Source organism: Adelges cooleyi, unplaced genomic scaffold (genome assembly GCF_023614345.1).
Source record: "Adelges cooleyi isolate 19-005CV unplaced genomic scaffold, UGA_ACOO_1.1 ACOO_flye_CR_arks_rails_tigmint_CR_PRNA_23, whole genome shotgun sequence".
NCBI classification, from domain to species: domain Eukaryota; kingdom Metazoa; phylum Arthropoda; class Insecta; order Hemiptera; family Adelgidae; genus Adelges; species Adelges cooleyi.
In genome coordinates this window covers 13,992,481-14,013,544 of record NW_026095893.1, presented here as the reverse complement: position 1 = coordinate 14,013,544, position 21,064 = coordinate 13,992,481, and the positions used below count along the sequence as shown (strand labels likewise).

Genomic DNA, 21,064 nt, shown 5'->3' with positions numbered 1-21,064 from the left:
TAAAATATTTACTTTATGGCTATTATGCTTTAGAAAACCAGTTATACAAAAAACCCCACTGTCGTTTGTTTTCTAAATCTGCGCCTTTGCCGTTTACAGATAAAACCTATTTTAAAGATCCTAGTAAAAGGACTATTTTAAAGTATTTTCGGAAACATTATCTAGTACGTAAAATACAAAACTGAACAACTTTTTCAAGTAAATTGATATTTTATAATTATTGACAAATTATATAATTTACAATTATATTTTCGGTTTTCACTAACAACGTTAGTATTTAGTAGACCTTTTGTTATTAACTTTAAATGAGCATTTATTATATACATTGGTTATTTTAAATAATATTAATAAATATTATTTTTCTATAAATTTTTGAAAATAAAAATTACAATATGGCAATTTATTTTAAATACAAAATGTATTTTGTGTTACTTAACAAATTATGCAACAAGACTATGTAAATTATTATATTATGAAATAATGTATATACAAAATTAATAAATACTTTATTATGATTTATATTAACAATTTATACATAACTCGTAAGATATTTGTAGATCAAATACAACAATACAACATTAATTGAAAAACTATATATTACAAATAATAAATAAGTAGGAACAGAAGCAATATTTAAATAACTGATAAAAATCCAGTAGGATTCAATTAAAAATGGTACATTACAAAAATTCAATTCGAACTTTACCCCACCAATACCGTTCTCAAAGGCATTATTTCTGGCATTATCCCATTTCTAAATGTTGAGATGTCACTAATAGAATAGGCTTTTCGATTGATCGAAATTCCAATAAAATATGTTGATGGTGGTTAGTCAATACAAATATATCAAATCGCACTCGAAACTTTAACGAAATGCTGTACTTTTTCAAAATGACTTTATTGAAAAATGACATTTTTTCACCTGAGTATTACCACATAATGTTGCGTAAGTAAAAGCGTTTCTTTCGGGAATATTTAAATGATGATGGCGTGTACTGTACCAATAGTAATACTTTTAAATATAAATAATTCTAACTACGCTATTCTAGGAATACGATAACAAGAAAAAAGTTTGAAATAAAATATATATTTTTCATTGAAATCTGTAAAAAAATATTTGTTATTTAAATGAAGTAAAACCAAATCATTAGTCCGCATATTCTAAGTGGGTAGACATCGTCTCATTGTCTCACACGACGCTTTGTCACTGGGTTAAAAAAAACATAATATATATGACACAAGGCACATAAAAATCAAATTTGTCTGCGACTGTAGTGATCAGTTGTCACGTCTTCTCGTCAGCAGGTACTATCTGATAATTGTAAAATAATTTTTTTTAAATATTAAGGCCCTTTGCATACGAGGCGATTGTCACACAATGCCACGTACTCTCCCTCTCTATATTGTACTATCCTCCAGTTTAAAATTTCAGAAAGTTGAAAGTTCAGGACGAGGTGAAAGTTGGAGTTGGCCAATCGTACTCCAGCTCTCGTTCTAAACTTAAAACTCTATAAGAACTTCGAAAGTATTTAATCAAAACCGAGATTGTCGACTAGTTAAAATTTTCAGCGAATTTTTCTTAATTTAAAAAGTTAATTAAATATAATATAGATACGTTTAAAGTTTAAGTTAATCCCAGTTAAATTAAGTGCATTTAAGTTTCAAAAGTTCAGCGCTGAAGTGCTAAAGCTGTTAAAGTGTAATTATTCGTTTAAGCTATATAGAGCACTTACGGTTGTGTATGAGATATATGTTTATGTAAGAATGTTTTGTTCTGGCTATTATTAATAATTCGAGTAGTATGCTAAATTTGATTATTGCCTTAGGAATATATTTATTAAATTTAACCATAGTCAAACTGTTGAACATAATATCATATTTTCAAAAAGTAACAGTTTTAATTCGGGACAGGTTTTTAGCGCAATTAGACAAACATAATATAATGCTAATCGACTTGCCCAAGCTAGTGGATTTGGCCGTAGGGTCGTCGAACGTAAGACCGAACGACATTGTGCATCGTCTTGACATTTGCTGACATTAGTTGTTTTTTTTTTTCCAGAGCAATCTTAACTTTCAAGTTTTAAATGTCGTATTAAAAGCTATTGTGTATAGTAGCGGATTCGAAAAAGTCAAGTTGAAGTTTAACGGGTCTGATACTGTCCGGATGCGAGTTAGTTTCTAAATAATGGATGGCGTGTAATAATAATCAATGCAGTGATTGCAAATAAATGGTATTTCGTTAATTGTAGAACGTTATAAGGGGAAAACACGATAACGGTCGTTTGCCCTTAACTGACTTCACAGTAATCGGTGCTCCTGGGATGGGCGAACTTAATATGTCGGGCGATTCCGCTGGAATCACTGGAATTGTAGACACAACCGAAGACATAGATCTCAACCACGTCCAGGTAAGTTTTAGAAACTATACAATATTATAGTAAGTGATTTGAATGAACAGTATATAGTTGGATAAACAATAATTACGGTTTTATTATTACCGGGGCACAATCAATTTATTGTTGGGATAAATGAACAAACAAATAACTAATTAAATCAATAAACAATAAATAAGAAGACTATTTTTTTTTATTAATGCAACTATACATCAGACTACTTTTAGTTGGCATAACTATTATCATTAAATATATATACACTCAATGCTGTTATATAATTGAATAAGAACTATTATTTAATTTACACATTTTATTGTGTCCCAACTTTAGCTATATTTTAAGTAAGTCTTGATTTGAGACCTCTGTCTCATATGCGGTTTATTTACATCTAACCACAATTTCATAATCTTATTTAGAAATAAAATTTAAAAAATGTTCATAACAAGTTCTGATTGACTATTTATTATGTAGTAATCCAACAGGCGACAACGGTAATATATAATATAAACCTGAGACGTGTGTATATACTTTAGATTATTCATGAAAGGAGTTAGTAATTCAACAAAATAATGAAATGAAATTAATTTAATAATACTTTTTCAAATAATTAATCTATAATGATATTTTTTTGTTTTTTTTACATAGATGAACCAGGATATCGAACATTTCGAAAATAACGTAATAGATACTATCTCAAAAACTGTTCAACTACTCAATTCAAAACTCGAATATTTAGAGAATAAATATGGTAAATTGTAAAAAGTATTTATTCATTGTGTTTGATGTTTCTATAGTATAACAACGCCTATTTAATATTTTAAAATCTTAATTCTAATTACTTCATAATAATTTAATCCATGGCTTATAACGTTTTTTTCATAACTCAATTACAAGAAGTATTTTACAGTACTTACTATTATTAAATGTATATTTTTTTAAACATAAATCGACGGTGTTCGGGAAAAACTGGCCAACTCTAAAATTTGCCAAAATTCATGGTATACTTAGATTTAAGAAAAAAATTTACGGTGTCATGGGTAAAACGATCTAAGACAAACAACGATTTTATCAGTCGTCATCCGATTATGAAAAATAGGCCATTGTCTTACCTATTTATTTTATGCTTTTGAATTTTAATTTTTGAACACTGAAAACTCCAACTTTTAGACTTGGCCAGTTTTTCCTGAGCACCATCGAAATAATTGTATATCTACTTGATGTTAATTGTGCTATAACCAAAGTTGATGTTAAAACTAAACAAGTTTTAAGTTAAATTCCCTTTGGGTTTTATTAAAACAAATAGAACACTAATAATAAGACTATAATTTTAGCCAAGGACTTATATAAGTACGGGAGCTGGTTTTAAATAAAATTATCATAATATATTTTTGTTTAAGAAACTTTAAAAAATACATTTTTAATTACATTAACACGTCTAACAGATATTATTTTCAAACGTGGTTTTATATTTCTATAATTATATATTTGTATTAAACATAATTGGTCTTGGGCAAATTTTAATGTGATAACGTTGTTTCTTAGCTCGTTTTGCTGGTTTAATTTAAAAAATATTGTTTTATATTTTATTATCATACAGTATAAATATCCGGTTTCTTGTATATTTAAAGTAAATAAAATTCATCAATTTCAATCAAAATTGTGGTCTTAATGTGTATAATCAAACAAAGTATTCTAATTTCAAAATTTCAAAACTACCTCAACATAAAAATGATTTATTATTTTTCAAAGATAATCGTGTAGTAATTTAATAATTGTATTATTTGATTGCAGAACACGACAAGAAACAATCGTCAGTGGCGGACACTATTGATGTAATACAATTTTTAAGCCTTTCAAAAACAATTTACAATCTTGTATTGTCTTTTAAATTAGGAATCTGTAATCTCAGACTTGCAAATGAGCAAAGTGTCAAAGAAAGTCCGTGTCCTCGCTAACCCGTCAAAAATATATAAGCCAGGTAGTACAATAACGACTGTAAAAACATATTATGTGCTATATGAGAGAAATGAGAGATTGTGTACTTTATTTTTATATTTTTTTCTTAAATAACAAAATCTCTTATCAAAATCTTAGGTGTTAAATATTAATTGAGGTGTATAAATAAAATAAAAGCTAGCACAGTGGGATCGGTAACTCTATTAACTACTTTCAGTAATTAATATCCAAATGTATAAAATAAGAACCCTGGGTGAATGTAGGTATGAAGGAAATTAATTATCGTCCTTTGTTCATGATGGCGTATGGAATAACTGATTTTGTAAATATTTTTACATGTTTTACACAATATGTATACTTGTAATGCGTACATAAATTGTATAATTGATTATCTATTGTTATTTATTGTAATATTATTATTATTGACATTTCATTGAATATTTTTTTAATCGCAAGAAATATGTTTTTATAGAAGACTTGCCTCTCAGTCTCAGTAAATACGATGACGATACTAGTCATCCTACAATAGGTGATTCTAGTTTGGACGAAGACGGCAAATCAGAGAACTGCGATCCGGAAAATTCGGAATACACCAGCATGTCATCATTGTTAAACAAAACCAAACCGGAAAAATATATTTTGAAAAAGTTCGTATACTTATTACCTACCTACCCTCATTGGTGGTGATCTGACTGTATTTAATTTGGTCGGCTAGATTTATAAAAGGCGAATTTATAGTTTGATTTCAAGAGGGGGGATCTGTTCTCTCAAAAATGTGTCAATAAGTTTTCACCAATGTTCTGTTTTTTAGTAACAAACCGGCTACGTTGGCGAAACACATCGAAAAAATGTTGACCAGACTCAATAAAATCGAGTACAGCGTTTTCACGTTCATGGGACATCGACAAGACGACCAGAGTGTAAATGAAGTACGATATAGACACATATTATCTTATGTTATAATGAAGATATATGCCAGTTCCATAACACAATAATGATGTTATATACAAAGAAAGTAACGCCGATCTGCACAGCTACATTGTAAAGTATTCTTTTAGGATCAACTCAAGATGTTGAACGCAAAGGAAATCAACAATACTATTTATTCGTTAGTGGACACGGTAAAACATTTAACCAAGGACAACGACCGGCATGATGTATTGATCGACGTGAGTAAAATAATAATTTGATCGTCTTAAAAAGTTCTAACGCGATGAATGTTGTCTTGTTGAATACATAGACGATTCATTCGGATTTGGAAAATATCGAGAACAACAAGATAAGTAAATCGGATTTGGAAAACGCCATTGCCGTCTTGCCGACCACCGAAGACCTCAACAATAAAGTGTCGGTGGTCGACTTCAATATCACTATGGGAGACCTCGACGACGCATTTCTGGAACTGCGCAGGATGAATTTGGACCAGGTGATTGTCATCAATTATAATGACAATAATTTATATATATTTTATTACCGGTACTACTTAATTATTATAGTAATTTCCCGTCACGTCGTTTGGTCGACTGCAAACGATATCGTATTATAATAATTGATTATACTATACAGGGAACTAAAGTCATGACGGCAATAACCGAAGTCATAACAAACGTCAATGAAAAAGCGGGAAAAGTAGATGTAGATGGCGCTTGCAAACTACTGGAAAGCAAAATTAATCATGTAGAAAAAGATGTGAAGAGATTGCTGGGAAAAGATCCAGAAGCCGCCGGAACCGTAAAATACATCAAGTAATACATTTATAATATGTAGTATAAAGACATGGAGTGAATAAAGAAAGAATATATATATATATATATATATATATATATAAAATAAAAAGCTTAAATGTCAATGACCAAGGGTGTACCACAGTGCACTGGAAAACCATGTAAAATATTCATCTGTTTTAATAATTCCTCAGGGATGTAACATGTGTCTCTTGCGCTTCTCCGGTTATGATACAAACGACCAACGGGACCAATCAAGGTAAACATAAAGACTTTCCGTTGCCTCGATTGAACATGCAGCCTTACATCGCATACGACCTAGACGGTTTAAGAAAATTACAAAACATGTAAGTACACCTACGTGTAGGTAAATAAAATATAATCAATGATTATAAATAACAATACTTGATTATGCAGTATTTGTATAATCAATGATAGTATCTTAGAAATCTATCATCTTTAATATTTTGAAGTATAAGAAATATACAATAGGTATTATATGGATCTAGTAAAATCATAAAATTTACAACCTACCCCAACACAATTATACACTAATATCAAATGAAATGAGTGCGATACGACAAATAATATTTGGAATTCTATATTGTTAGGGGTCACAGGCCTAAAGACACGTATGGTTTACACGGAATACTGCGTAATGCAGCCACCAGCAAGTAAGTGAAATGTATAAGTTACTTCTAAAATCTGTAATAACAAGCTAAGTGGTAAAAACATCAAAAAATCATTATCGACAATTACTTTTGGACCATTACTATTTTTACTAGATATTTTTTTATTTTAAGGAGCCTGGTCATGGTTTGTCACCCCCCCCCCCCCTCAAAACATAACTTTTTTGAAAAGACGGGAGTTAAAGCCTCGCGGGATAATTAGATTTTTATTTTATTTTTTAAGAAGATGACAGTCTACATATATTTATCTGATTTTATTTTAACTATTAAAAATAAGTAAAGTTTATAGCTAAAAAAAAAACCTATAAAACTAATTGTTTTATGTTTGTAAAAACCGTAGATTTATGCGGATTGAGACTAACAATAATTATGGTAAAAATACGGACAAAATATCTAATTAAATAGTTGGACAACCAATAATGTACTTAGTTGACTTAATAGCCAACTATTTCTTCGTTGATTCACCTGTTTTTATATTTTGTATATATTTGTTTATTTAACTATGACACTTTTACCATATTTATTATTATTGGTCTCACCGTGTAGTTTTTACTTTTTTCTGCTTAAACAAAAAAAAATATATCAAAACTAATAATAAAGTCTACACTCTTTACATTACTTGAGGTTACTGTCACTTGGATGTCTTGACTAGCTCACCAACGTTCCATCTTCAGAGCTGTGGTTCGATGTTGTTTAAGTGGGAGTAACCTCAAGTCATGTAAGGAGTGTAAATATAATACCCCACTCAAGTTTCAATAACTTTTTAATAGTAAAGCCATTTTTTTTATTAAATAGCCAAATTCGTAGAAAACATTGTGTAATATTATGTTACAAATCTTTAAGCTTTGTGAATTGTATATAGTAATTACCAAATGAAAATATTCGACAACAAAATTCATATGAAATAAATATTAAAAAGTAACAAATAATGACATTTTAAAAAAGTGTTGTTTTTGAATAATGAACTGGGTACAGATTTTTTATCATTTTACTGTTATCTCATATTATGTAGGTTATATCGTAATGGGTTGTGTAAATAAAATGTACTACAGAATCACGGATTTTTTATTTATTTAAATTTAAAAAACAAGTTAAACGTATTTATTTATATACAATATGTTTTAAAGTGTATTTAATTTAAACATACCTACATTTAGATTAGGAGGTGTTTTGATCTCGTTCGCTCAACAGACCTCCGAGTAATTATTTTAATCTAGATTCGCTTCTTATCCTGTATGTTTATCGATAGAATGATAAATATTATAATGATTGATAAATATTTATGTTTATTTATATGTTATTTTTATTTATTTAACTCTCTGCAGGAAACTTAACGAAACGACTAGAAGGTATTGTGGCGGTAACGACACAACAACTACCCCGAAACAACGTGTGACTAAAGAAGTATACATTAATGATGCGAGTTATACCATCAATGGAACAGATCCAATAAAGGCACCGCCATCATCGCCTCAAAACAGAGAAGTCAAGACGGAAAAAAATTAGTTTTGTAGAGAAAATTGCAGCCAAATAAGTTACATCGGATGTAAACTCTGCGAATTTAGATATTTTCCCATAAACAGTATTTGCTTTAAAAAATCACACAATATTTGTTTGTAAATAAAAAATCGAAATATTCTTCTTTGTCCGTATTACTAGGTATACGGTACGTTAACAAGGTGTGATTTGTTTAACCTATTATACATAAATATGCCACCTCCCCATATTTGTCACACTAAAATAATTAATTACAAAATTGCCATGGGAACATTTGAATTTTTGGAAAACCAGAAGACTTGGAGGTCTGACAACGCAATGGATTTTCAAATATTCTTTTCGTCGTAAAGGTTTATCAAAAATACCCCTGATAATATTTAAGTTGTTTTAACATAATATAAGGTCCAGAAGAATTTAAAATTTCAGAGTCAATTACAAATATTTATTTATTAATATTTTATAAAAATCGAAGACTAGATTTTTCATCCAAATACTTTGATTTTAAAATGGAACGGAATGCCGAAAGGGCTAAATTTTATTCAAATAAAGACTAAAACACATTGTCACTTTCTGAAGTGTTTACCGAACCGAACCGATTTAAATTTGCTTTTTTGTTATAAAATATTTACTATCGTTTACGGAGGCTATAAAGATTAAGGCCGAATTCAATTTTATTTAAATAAGCGTTTATATTAATAATTTTTTGTAGTTTTTTCTAAGAAAACCTTACTAAGTGCCTAATAGATAATTCATAAAAAAAAGTAGAAAGTACCCAAGTATCATAGTTAAATTTTATTTTGTTGGTGCATTAAGGGACGTTGTATTAAATAACCTAATTGGCGATTTAAATTATTCCAATGACTAAATCTCTAGTTAATTGTTTAATTAAAAATAAAATGATTATTATTTAACGTACCATACTAATAATAGATGACTTATTTACTACAATAAAATATTGTGTTAATTGGTTGGCTGCAACAACCAGTTATGCCCAAAAACAAAATTGGACGTAACTGGTTATTGGTAACCATTGAAAATATAAATATCATAGTTTTTTAATTTTTATAAATATTATAATAAATATAAAATGTAAACCAAAGGAAATGGGTTTAATTGATGTATCTTATTCTTACAAAAAGAATAACACCATATTTTCAATTTTTGGTTCATTTACCAATTTTATAGATAGTTTTTTATGTTTCCTGAGCAATCATTTCGAAAAATTGACGTACCTGGTCATTGCACCGGGGCCTTCAATTTTTGTCAAATATTGCCTATCCTATGCCCCTCGATAAATAACCTTTTCCGTTCTACTTAAATCGAGTTGGAATTTTTTTGTTTTCGGGTTCGCCTATACCATGCCTACGACAACCGCTTGCGGTGGGAGACAATAAACGGGGCGTGGCCGTTGGCCATTGGCCCGTTGCCGGGTTTGGCCCCCTTTACGCTAGCGGCGCCCGGCGCAGCCGTCACCACGCGTCCGCCTGCCGACAGTACCTTCTGCACAGACGCGTCGCTGTGACCGCCGCCGTCGCCGCCACCGCCGTTGCCGCTTCCGACGTTTGTTCTCTAGCATATTAATTTGATTTTTTTTTCGTTTTTTTAACGAGGGTGCTGTTTTATCGTTTCCCTTGCCCTCTTGCCGTCGTTACCTACCTTACAAAAAAAAAAAACCCTACGTTCACCCGGAACCCCCCCCGTCCGCCGCGTTGATTTGCTCGCGCCCTGACCGAAGGGCCCATCGCCGCCTGCAGTAATAACTCTTGCATCAAAATTGGCCGCGTCAAGCAGAATCCGGTTCGCGTGGCCGCTGGCGAAACGGTCGCAGCTCAGCGCACGGTAAGTGAGCTTTTTGAGCGGTTTTTTAAGTACAACAAAATAATGGCCTAACGGGTAATGCGGGTCCAGTAGCCGTTTTCGTACAATAACCGGGGCAAAGCTCGGACTGACTCGCCGTTTAACGCCTAGAGGGCGCTGACCACAATGATTACGGCCTACGCACGCTATTAGGTACACAATATAATGTAGTAATATTATTGTGCGCTTTATTATTAACCATAACCTAATAATATTTAAACGGCCCGTCAACGGCTTACCATACACTATACATTATGCCTGTATAGTGCGAGTAGGTACGTTGAATGTGAGTCAAAAACATCTATAGTCTCCTAATACTGTCAATAAATAAAAAAAAATGGTACCTCTGCCTATCAAATCAATTAAAACCTCCTAATCGAACGACCGCTCGCGGATTAAGTGCAAATGACGGATAAGTGTTGGAGCAATAAATTCATAAACCTCACATATTGCTCATGATCGATTAAAACGCTATAAAATCATAATTATACGCGCTATAAAGTATGTGCAGTCGTGTGCAATAACCAGTCGACGGTTGCACAACGTGTTAAAACTGTTGTTAGATAAAAGTATATTATTTTTTATGTATCGCGAGTTTGTGTCTATTTGGATATTTGCATCTCGATAAAAGGTAATAAATAATATAATCAAATCATCTTCGTTGTCACAATTAGGTATGTACCCACAAAGTGGTTTCCCTACTTTATGATGTTAGCGGTTGTATGGTTAGCGCGGCATTGTGGTTTTACCATTGCTTTTGACAAAACAAACAATGTCGCTATTATATGTGTGTAGTCGCCGAATAAATTTGCCTAAAATATAATCTGGTAATTAATTTGTGAAGGAAAAATTTGGAAAGTGTTGAAGCCACTAAGTAAGATTTGGTTTGGCTAGGTTAAGGAGAATTATTTTCTATAGCCAAGTACTGGAATATGCTGGTCGAAGAAGGAGAATTTATTTAAAAAATAATTGTTTTTCATTGCTCATTAATTATAAGTAATCACAAATTCCTATGTTCAAGTACCATGGTAACCACGGTACTCGAGCGAATGGTAGGCGATGATTAAGGAACAGGCCGATTCTGGGGACGCTATTAAACATTGGAACTGGATCTGGGACTGGGACCGGGACCAGGACTCGGACCCTTGAGTAAGAGGGAGACATAATCAATGTCATGTACATATGTAGATAAAAAAAAACCGAGACCGGGGTATGCTTAAGCTCTACAATATACAACCTGGAGTACTGAGTTTTTTTTATCTTATTTGTAATTATTTTACTCGGCCCTGGCAAACCAAATCCCGGGCAACGCCGAGTCCGGGGACAGCTTGTAATAAATGAAAATGAATGAGTAAATAAAAATATAACCGTCTTAAGCGTGTAGGTTTCGATGATTAGTATCGGATGTCCTTACAAGTAGACTTCGGATGCGTGTACGGAACCCCAATAAAACACGAGGACTATAACGGCCACTAAAATATAAGTGTAAGTGGTTATCTTTTGAGGACCAGAATGTCGGCGGGGGCCGCGCAGTTAGTCTGTGAATCGTCTTCCACCATAGCTACTGTCTACTTCATCTGTTGAACCTGATTACAACACACACACACACATCTTATAATACTATTCATATTATTTTGTTCAGTCTAAGAAATAGCGACGTTTTATTATGATTTGTGGCGTATAGTACAATGTATTCACATGCTATGTCGTCGAATTTATAGCTAATGATCTGAAACATATTTTGACCGCCAAAACGGTAAAACTTTAGAAAATGTTCAAGTTCTGTTTGATATGATAATTAATGAAAAAAGTAGTGTAAGAATACATGTAATAGTCATATTTTCTTGTCCCCGCGGCCCACACAGTATTATGTTATTAGAAACTCAATTTATTTTAATATCGTTTCATTGGAAAATTATAAAATATTTTTTCATTATGTTTTCGGCAGAAAATCAAGTATTAACTTGATTAGTTTGTGGGTTTTATAAGTTCATGTATAATTTTATAGTTATACCTATACTATCAAATAAACGCGGTCCATTTATTGTTATTTTAATAAACGAGTAAAATGCAATTAAATGAAAATAAATGCGCTTAATAAATGGCCTTAGCCGAAGAAGCGTTCGAAGAAATTATTTTACACCCTTCAGTGAAATGTGTAAATAATAATTATTATTGTTTACTAATCGTCTGGCTTACATTAGGTATATGTAACTTATGATAATAATATAGCCGGTTTATTATTTATAACTTATAAGTATCGATATTTATATTATTCGTGGTTTGATTGCGGGTCGCCGACAAAAAGTGACTTGACAAAAAGTCGGGTCGAGAGCCACAAATAGGGTTAGTCGTTTTATTTACTTGCATGTATAAATATATTTGTTTTTATAGTCATCCGACAGAGTGAAAATCCTTTTTATACAATGCAAACATGTTTGTCTGGTATACAGTCAAGGCCGCCAAAGAGGTGGTATGGTCGGTGGTTTTTATAAGGGTAAAAAAAGATCAGTTTTTTGAGGATCCGGGTTCAAAAAAGACCTGCGATTCTATTGCAAACAGTGCCGGTGGTATACGATTCGGTGACAATAGCAGGGGCGGCTTTTATTTATTTGATTTCAACACATATCGCATCGGCGACATCAATAAGTCGGTCACGTCTTATCTACCCTAAACTGCACGCGCATCTAGCTGGTCTAATATCCAATAAGGATAATAATAACAATAAAACAATATTATAAATATTGCGTAATGCTACCTCAATAAAAAAATCTCACTTTATATAATTTGAATTCAAAATCAGTTAACTCGAAAAAAGAACATAGGTGTATTAGATAATATTTTAGAAAGGTTAACCATAAAATTTTAACCTTAACCATAACCTTTTTTTTTTTATGTAGTCAATCGGGCAAATTTATTGTGGAAGTTAATGTCGTTATTTAAAATATTTATAAAAGAACCTCCCCGTTTATTAATATTATTTTATCATTTGGTTTGAGTATAGGTACGTGTATTTTTATTGCCCGCATAATATTATAAGAATATTATGTTTTACAGCGCATTGTTAATATCATTTTTATATTAACGTTAAGCAATTACCAGTTTCCTATTTTATTCGTCGAGCTAGCGCTTTAATACCTTAGGTAGCTATTGGCTGAAACCCGTTAGATTAAAAGCACTTATATTATGGTAAAAATCGTAATGGAAATCGTATTTGTCAACATTTATTCAAATGATATATAGACCAGTTTTTTTTAAAAACTGGTTCGTTAAACAAAAAGTGCAGATCAGTAGTTTATTAGTACAAAAACATAATGGTCGATAACCATTTAACCCGTTAAACTACATTTTTTTTAAAATTTATTAATAAAACCGAAATTTTTTTTTAAAAAAACCTATAAAATAAACTGTTAATGTCTATTATCATCTTATACAGCCTTATTCCTTACTAAGGACTCTTTTGAAGTGACAATATCCTGTTTTTTACCATATTTTTATAATAACAATTATTTTAAGTAGTTCATATGACTGTCAGTGGCGTAGTTACGGGGGGGGATTAGGGTGTCGTATCCCCCCCCCATGACCTTTTTTTTTTTACTGGCCATAGGCTCAACAAAATATTTATGTACTTATTTAACATTATTATAGTAAAACCCCGAATCTCCTATGTACCTATATAGTTTATAAATATAACTAAAATAATAGCAGTCGATTGAGTTTTTTTTATTGCGGAGCGACGATGCACATCAACAATGTCGTCGTATAATGTACGTCAATAATCAAACAATATTATACTTGTGTAAATGCTCTGAAAATAACTGATGGATTTATACACGTTATCGGAATTTTCTTAACAACTTTTTGTCTCATTCGATAAACGGTATGTGGGCATTAAGATTAAGCATGTGGTCAGTGGTAACAAATTACAATCAGCAGTGTGAGCAACTGGATAATAGTTGACAACAGTTTTCACTATATTATGTATACTGTATAGTGTATTAAAATATAGTTGTGAATTGTGATACGTGAATCATAGTAAGTCAACTAGGTACACGAGTTTAGACTTAAGTTATTTTATTATTTAGTTGTGTCATAGAGAAGACAATTTTTTTTATAAGTCTAAAAATGGAAGGAAAAAGAAAAAAATGTAAAAATACTAGAAATACACTTTTTTTATATTTTTCAAAAAAAATCGTTCTATTGAAAATAAAGAAGATTGTAATAAGGTAAGTATCTTTATCGTTTTATATGTTGTTTCATCACTCCAATTTTTGGTAATTTGGTTTATTTTGTAAAACAAGCAATATAAAAGCAATACGAAATTGTTTAGGTATTGTTGAAAAATTATACAATTTTTTCAATACTCCCAAACGAAATCATGTGTTATTATGTACTATCGAAAACAGTAATGTTGATCAAAAAATAAAAACATTAAAAAGGCTATTTGCAACTCGATGGGTGCAAAGATACGATGTGATTCATGATTTCATTGAGCTTTTTAAGTTTGTAGTAGAAGCTTTAGAATGAATATCAGATTGGAAGGATTCGTCTGCTACGGATGCATCAATAATTCTAAAATCAATGGACTCTGAATTCCTAATTTCAGTTAATATTGTTCAGGTAAAAACAAAATTTTTAATTAAAAAGAAGGTATCTTAAGTCTATTGCGATTACCTGATGTATTTTTCAGCTAATGTTTTCATTTGGCTTACCGTTATGTAAATAATTACAAAAAACCAAAATTGACTTAAAAGAAGCCATTGATCTCGCACAAGATACTATCAATGAGTTATGTACATTATTGTTAGTTACATACTGTTATGTTTATTACAAAAAAAGAGCTATGTACATTATATTATATTATATTACAAACAAAATAAATGTACTTGAAAATTAAGTAGTTTGTATTTTTGTGTGTACAAAAATGTCTATCCCCCCCTAAGACAAATTCCTAATTACGCCACTGATGACTGTAATAGTAATAATAACCGAATTAATGATCAAGTAAAGTACATGAAATTATGAATTTTAATTTATTCTCCTGAATTTTAACACAGAACTCTGAATGATTTTCTAAAGTTTGAGAGATAAATGAGCAAGTGTAATCGTTAATGAACGAAATATCATTTGTCTTAATTTAAATAAATACAGCAGATTTTCATAATACTAATATAAATATATAAAAATATATTATATTTTTAGTAATTGAGTTACATATATATATAAAACTCAAATTATTATTAAACGTTAGTGATTCTCTAGTAAGAAAACAATGATGTACTGATCTAATTCATAGTTATTTCCTTGCCTATATAATATTATATACTTCTTTGATATTTCTAAAGTTTTAGGCATATTATGGTTAAACGTTTTTTAATATAATATGGAGCTTACTAAAAAAAAACTTGATTTAATGATTGTTAATAAACATAATAGACAACTTTATCAACATTTAAAAAAAACGGTACATACCTCATTACAAGAAAATAAAAATGATATTATTGTCAAATAATAAATATTTATATTTATTTTTGTTTTAATTTGTTGGAGTTTGGGGTAGCGAATCCAATATTTTTGAACCCTCTAACCCCCAGAAATACGACACTGACTGCGGGTGACTTAGGATACCAAAAATATTCTATCCGCTTTGACCTTTGTTCTAAGTGTATAACATATTAATATGTTTAATCAAGGGGGATTATTTTATCGTTGCATTACACATAGGTTACTCAAGTAGTGTATTATATATATTATAAAAGCGTCAACCGGCGATTGTTAATTATTGTCCAGTTAAAATTTAAGTTCACCGGCAATTTGAATATTATTCTATACCTACACATTTACACAGTATTATTAGTATGTTACTCCCTCACGCGGCGGGATATTACCTAATGATAATTGAAGACATTACAATAACAATAATAATAGTAATATAAATACACGCGTTAACATGCGTTTCCGTTTGCTCTCCTACAGCGGGGAAGCTTTATGTTATTGCCCCCTTTATGCATAATATATACATATTGTACAACCATATATAGGTGTTATAAATAATATACACATACACTATTATTATCATAATCATTGGTATTATTGTTAAAAATTGTACCTAAGGATTACGTAGCTATTACTCGTTTGTTTTGTATATCAACGAGTGTGATTTATTCATTATATTATTATTGTATCGTCCGCCTCCTCCTGCTGCTGCTCCTGCTTCACGAGCATAATAATATAATAGTATTTTTTTTTTACATGTAGGTATAATATCGGACTATATAAATATAAAAGACCCGGACAACCGTCATTATCATTGTGACGTGGTACTCTCTGTATGTGTTTCGATTCTTCGACCGAGAGCAAAAAAAAATTATATTAGTCGACTTATATTATATTCTCATAAACAAGCGTCGAACCTCTCCTCTCCATACACACACACACACGCATATAATGTTTGACTTGTTAATCAAGTGACACATCGCGTATATATTATAATAATATGTGTAATTATCATCGCTGTATATCCGTACACGATAATGAGCAATATATGACGTCTATAAACATCCTTTTCCGTCGGTACGGGTTTCTCGTGTATTGTATACACACACTTCTTCCCAAAACCTTATAATAAGCGGACACGTTTTATTGTCAATGTATGTGTGTGTATTTAGTGTACGACTCGCGGGCTTAATTGAATTCACACGAAAATACTATTTTATCTTGTTCACCGCATATCTATTACATTGTTGTTAAATATGTGTCATAGATAATACAATGTATCACAAATGGCAACAATTATTGTGCATTCGGTTTGTTAAATCGTTATTAATTTGCAAAAATGTGTAACCACTTCGTTAATATAAATGTCCTAATTGATTATCCGTGAATTTTTTAGGTAAACATGCGTTTTTATAGGTCAATCACACATCATCGCAGTATTAACAGTAAAGATTTTGATCATTTTGGTTTTGGCAGAAAATTGTTACCTATGTTTTATCGTGATAAATTTAACCACAAATATTTGTTATTATTGTAATAGGTACAGCGAGCGCAGAATTGTTTTTATTTTTACAACACACCGTCTAATATTACTGACTAATCGTTAAAACAAAAATCCAATAATAATAATAATAACCCGCCTAGTATTTATTTATTAACGCGCGTCAACTATTGATTATAGACGTCACGAGGCGTTGCAAACCTTGAGTAAACTATTATAGACAATAATAACGTGATGGCATTGAAGTGTCTGCCGAAATTATTAATATTGCTAATGATAAAAACGTTTAATCGATTTATCATCTTATTTATTTGTGTCTTTTTTTTCCGACCAAAGGATTAACAATTATTTAGATTCGAATTATAAACAATAGTTTAATAGTCAGCGACCGTGTCGCTCTCTTTTATTTAGCTTCATATAAATAAAGCACCGGTTTACATGACATAGGCGTTATAATATAACAAATCTACAGTAGGGGTAACTAATAACTACTGTATTATTATACACTAATATTATTATGTTTCACCCTGTACATCTTTCCTTTCAACAAACAATTAATGTCTGGATGCCTTCGATACATCATCATATTAATACACGAGCGATTTAAGTCAGGGATCAACAATCTTATCAATTTATTAACAAAACTATATTTTCACTACAACCAAATAACATAGTATATTACACCGCTGGTTTGTGTTTTGATAGTATTATTATTATTATTATAATGTAATTTTTCTTATTCAGCGGCCGTCTGTCTTTCCGTGCTATCTTCTTGTCCTGGTCCATATGCTCAAATGTGTGTGTGTGTGTTTTACCGTGGCAGAACGTGCTTAAACGTCGAACATATGCATACAACATGTGCACAGGACGAGATGTGGTTAGATTGTACCTCAGCTCCCGCCTACTGCAGTAAACGCACGTGCTAGACGATTTTGTTCTTTGCCGCAATACCGCCACCAACGAAAATGGCAAAATAAACCGTATTTGCAAAATCCAATCTTTCTCTGACCGTTTAGCCAGAGGAAATTGTACTAGTTTATAGCAGAAAAATTGTTTTTATTTTTACACCTCAATAGGAGTATCTACTATCTAAGATTAGTTTGCAAGGGCGCATTCGTATAAGGAAGCACTCATTAAAAGGCGTTATAACATCTATTGAAGAAAAAACCACGGGTTTTATTTTCCTTATGTATATATTATGTCTTAAACGAATCTTTGCCCACACTAGTCCGCACGCGGAATATGGAATTATGATTGATTAAGTGTACATATATTTATTGCACATATATTTACTGTAACAGTATTGCTATACAGTATGCAAGGCAAGTAAACGAAAGGAAAAAAATCCAATTATTAATGAGTCGCTAAACTTGGCCTCAGACGCCGGTCGTCGGGATTTTACGAGCACCCTCCCCCGTACGTCTGCAACGTAGTATATATTATTATTATTAGACGTTTAATTACATTTGTAACACGTCTTACTATTTAAAAAAAAAAATCATCTACCGCTGTAGTTGTTTATACAGGAGGGGAAATCTGTCGATAGCTGAAAATTCAAGTGGAGGGACTGCGAATCGTTTCAAAGACGTGCAACACTTGAAATATTATACTATATTATACGGGTAGGTGTTATCATGACGAGCATAAAATATCATGTTGTTTTACTATGTCATAAGGAATGACAGCGTTTTGGCCATTACTATAGTAAACGTATTACACGAATATACTATTTAAAAATTCAACGCCTAACCTATCCGGACGTACAAAAAATATCGGATCATGTGCCTGAAGTTCCAAGTCTACCATTATGAGACAATAAACAAAATATATTGTCGACTTATATGGTGTGCGAGTAAAGTACCTCACAAGTGCGACTATATTGCTATCCTACTGTTTTGTGTGTGTGTCCTCTCTCGAAGCGGCGAATAGGTTGTATTTTTTTCAGAGTTTTTATTACGGTTGGAGTCAGTTGTGTATGCCAACAGATGGACCGCCACCGTGTTGTAGAGTTTAAAGGAAGAGACGGTTACTGGGAACTAAAAATGTTTATGGGATATTTTATGCGTTCCGATTGATACTACTTGCATCGACCGATTAATAAACCGGTATGGGACGGGGCCGGAGGCCGAATTTTGATGTGTTTTTTTTTTATTTATCTCGCCCACCGCGTACGTGTGAAATGATCAACAGATGGATCCTAAAAGAAAAAAAAAGTGTATTAAATCGAATAATAAAATTCGTGTAAAACGCAAAACAGAGTTATACTAACCGTTGTAATAACATCTACTACACAAATAATATACAAGGCGCAAGGCGTTGAAAACATTGTCCGACTAGCATAATATTATTACTATAAATATCTAGTAACCTAATAATGACGGATAATACACACTTTATAAGCTAATACAAATAATAATAACTCGTTTTGGATGTTTTTTTGCTTTTCTTGTTGTGTATCAGTCGTAATAACGCGTTTAACGTACAAAATGTCTTTATTAAACCGCATTGTTAACGTTCCCTGTTGGCTACTTACATAAATACTACCTAGTAAATAATATACGTAGGTATACTAATAATCATTAACAGATACAATGTGCAAATTACATTATTTAAAATAACAAAATTGAATTTTTTCTTAACACCTTAACTGCCACTATTTGTTTTTGAAAACTTCTATTGCTTGCCATGAGATTGCGTTCTCTATCTCAAATAGTAGTTATTTTTTAAAAATTGAGATTTCGTACCATTAACTCGTGGCAGGGATGAAAAAGTTATAATTATAATTTATAAACAATACAGAAATTGCGGGAATTTATTTAAATACTTTACTAAATTCTTTTCAATTTGCAATATTTATAAGCTAATTTAAATATCAACTATCTTTTCAATGTATATAATAATATTGTGTAGCTAAATCTTAAAAAATAATAACAAAAGTAAGTATCTTAACTAAAAAAAAAAAGTAATACAGTTTTTACTCAATCGAATAAATAGTATTTTTTACTGAAATTCGATTAGGTCAATTTTAATTTAGTTAAATTACACTAGTTAGTATAGTTAGTTTTAAGTGAATTCAATGTGTAATCTAAACAAATGTGCTTTAAAATGTTTAAAGTTTGTCCCTTTTGTTAAACCAAATTTTTGTAGACGCGACTAAATTGTTTTTCTCGTGCGATGCATTTGCGTGTTTTTATTACAATTTATCTTTTCCTTTTTTAAACATTTTTTTTTATACATTTTGGCAGAAACGAAACCAAGTGTAACGGCGTGGGGTCAAGATGCGTTTTCGGATCGGCTTTGCGTGCATGCCAAGTATATTTAAAACAATCGTTAAACGTCAGAAGCGTTTAATAACGTCCGATTTAATGGGTGTCTACACTCTACACAATAATAATAATAATAGAAGGGAAAGAAATGTTTACGGTCGATTTTATAGGTTCCGATTAATGCGGGACCAACCGATTAATGAACTAGAGTTTTAAATGTATTTTTTTTTTTTTGTATATCCTTCTCTCCTTTTTTTATTTTTTTATTTCATATTACTTTTTTATTTATTGTTCGCACACTAAACGTATACACAACATACGTTTTCGCTCCTCGCACAACGCCAAAGAAAATTACCCAAACAAAACGATTTTTTTTTTAGTTTAAAAAACTGTAGCCGGCGTGGCTGCGGGATGTATATATGATAGAGAATCCGGTTGAGCGGTTTGAATACACTTTAAAACACATCATGAAACAATATATATAATTTCCCATCCCATCTTCAGGTACTGTTTTACCACATTATAATCACTTTGTAGTTAACCTACCTAAACGTTTATAGTTAAAGCAACTATTTATTTAGTTATTCCAACTATACATTTAGTGTATCCTTATTATATTTTGATTAGATTAAGCGTTCGTTAAAATGTCCGTTGTAATTAGGTAGGTATACTTGGGTTTTAAAAT

At 31.2% G+C, this 21,064-nt stretch overlaps 1 protein-coding gene across 2 annotated transcripts in view; it reads left to right on the top strand.

The window, feature by feature from the left end:
• The first annotated feature begins 9,788 nt into the window (after positions 1–9,788).
• Positions 9,789–21,064, top strand: part of LOC126835444 (protein dead ringer-like) — a 70,614-nt gene continuing 59,338 nt past the window's right edge. The window contains exon 1 of one of the 2 annotated variants that reach the window (XM_050568036.1): positions 9,789–10,098. The gene's annotated coding sequence lies outside the window, so the exon portion shown is untranslated. Of the gene's footprint in view, positions 10,099–10,638; positions 10,748–21,064 lie in introns of those variants that run through there. The other variant, XM_050568037.1, reaches the window with a different exon arrangement.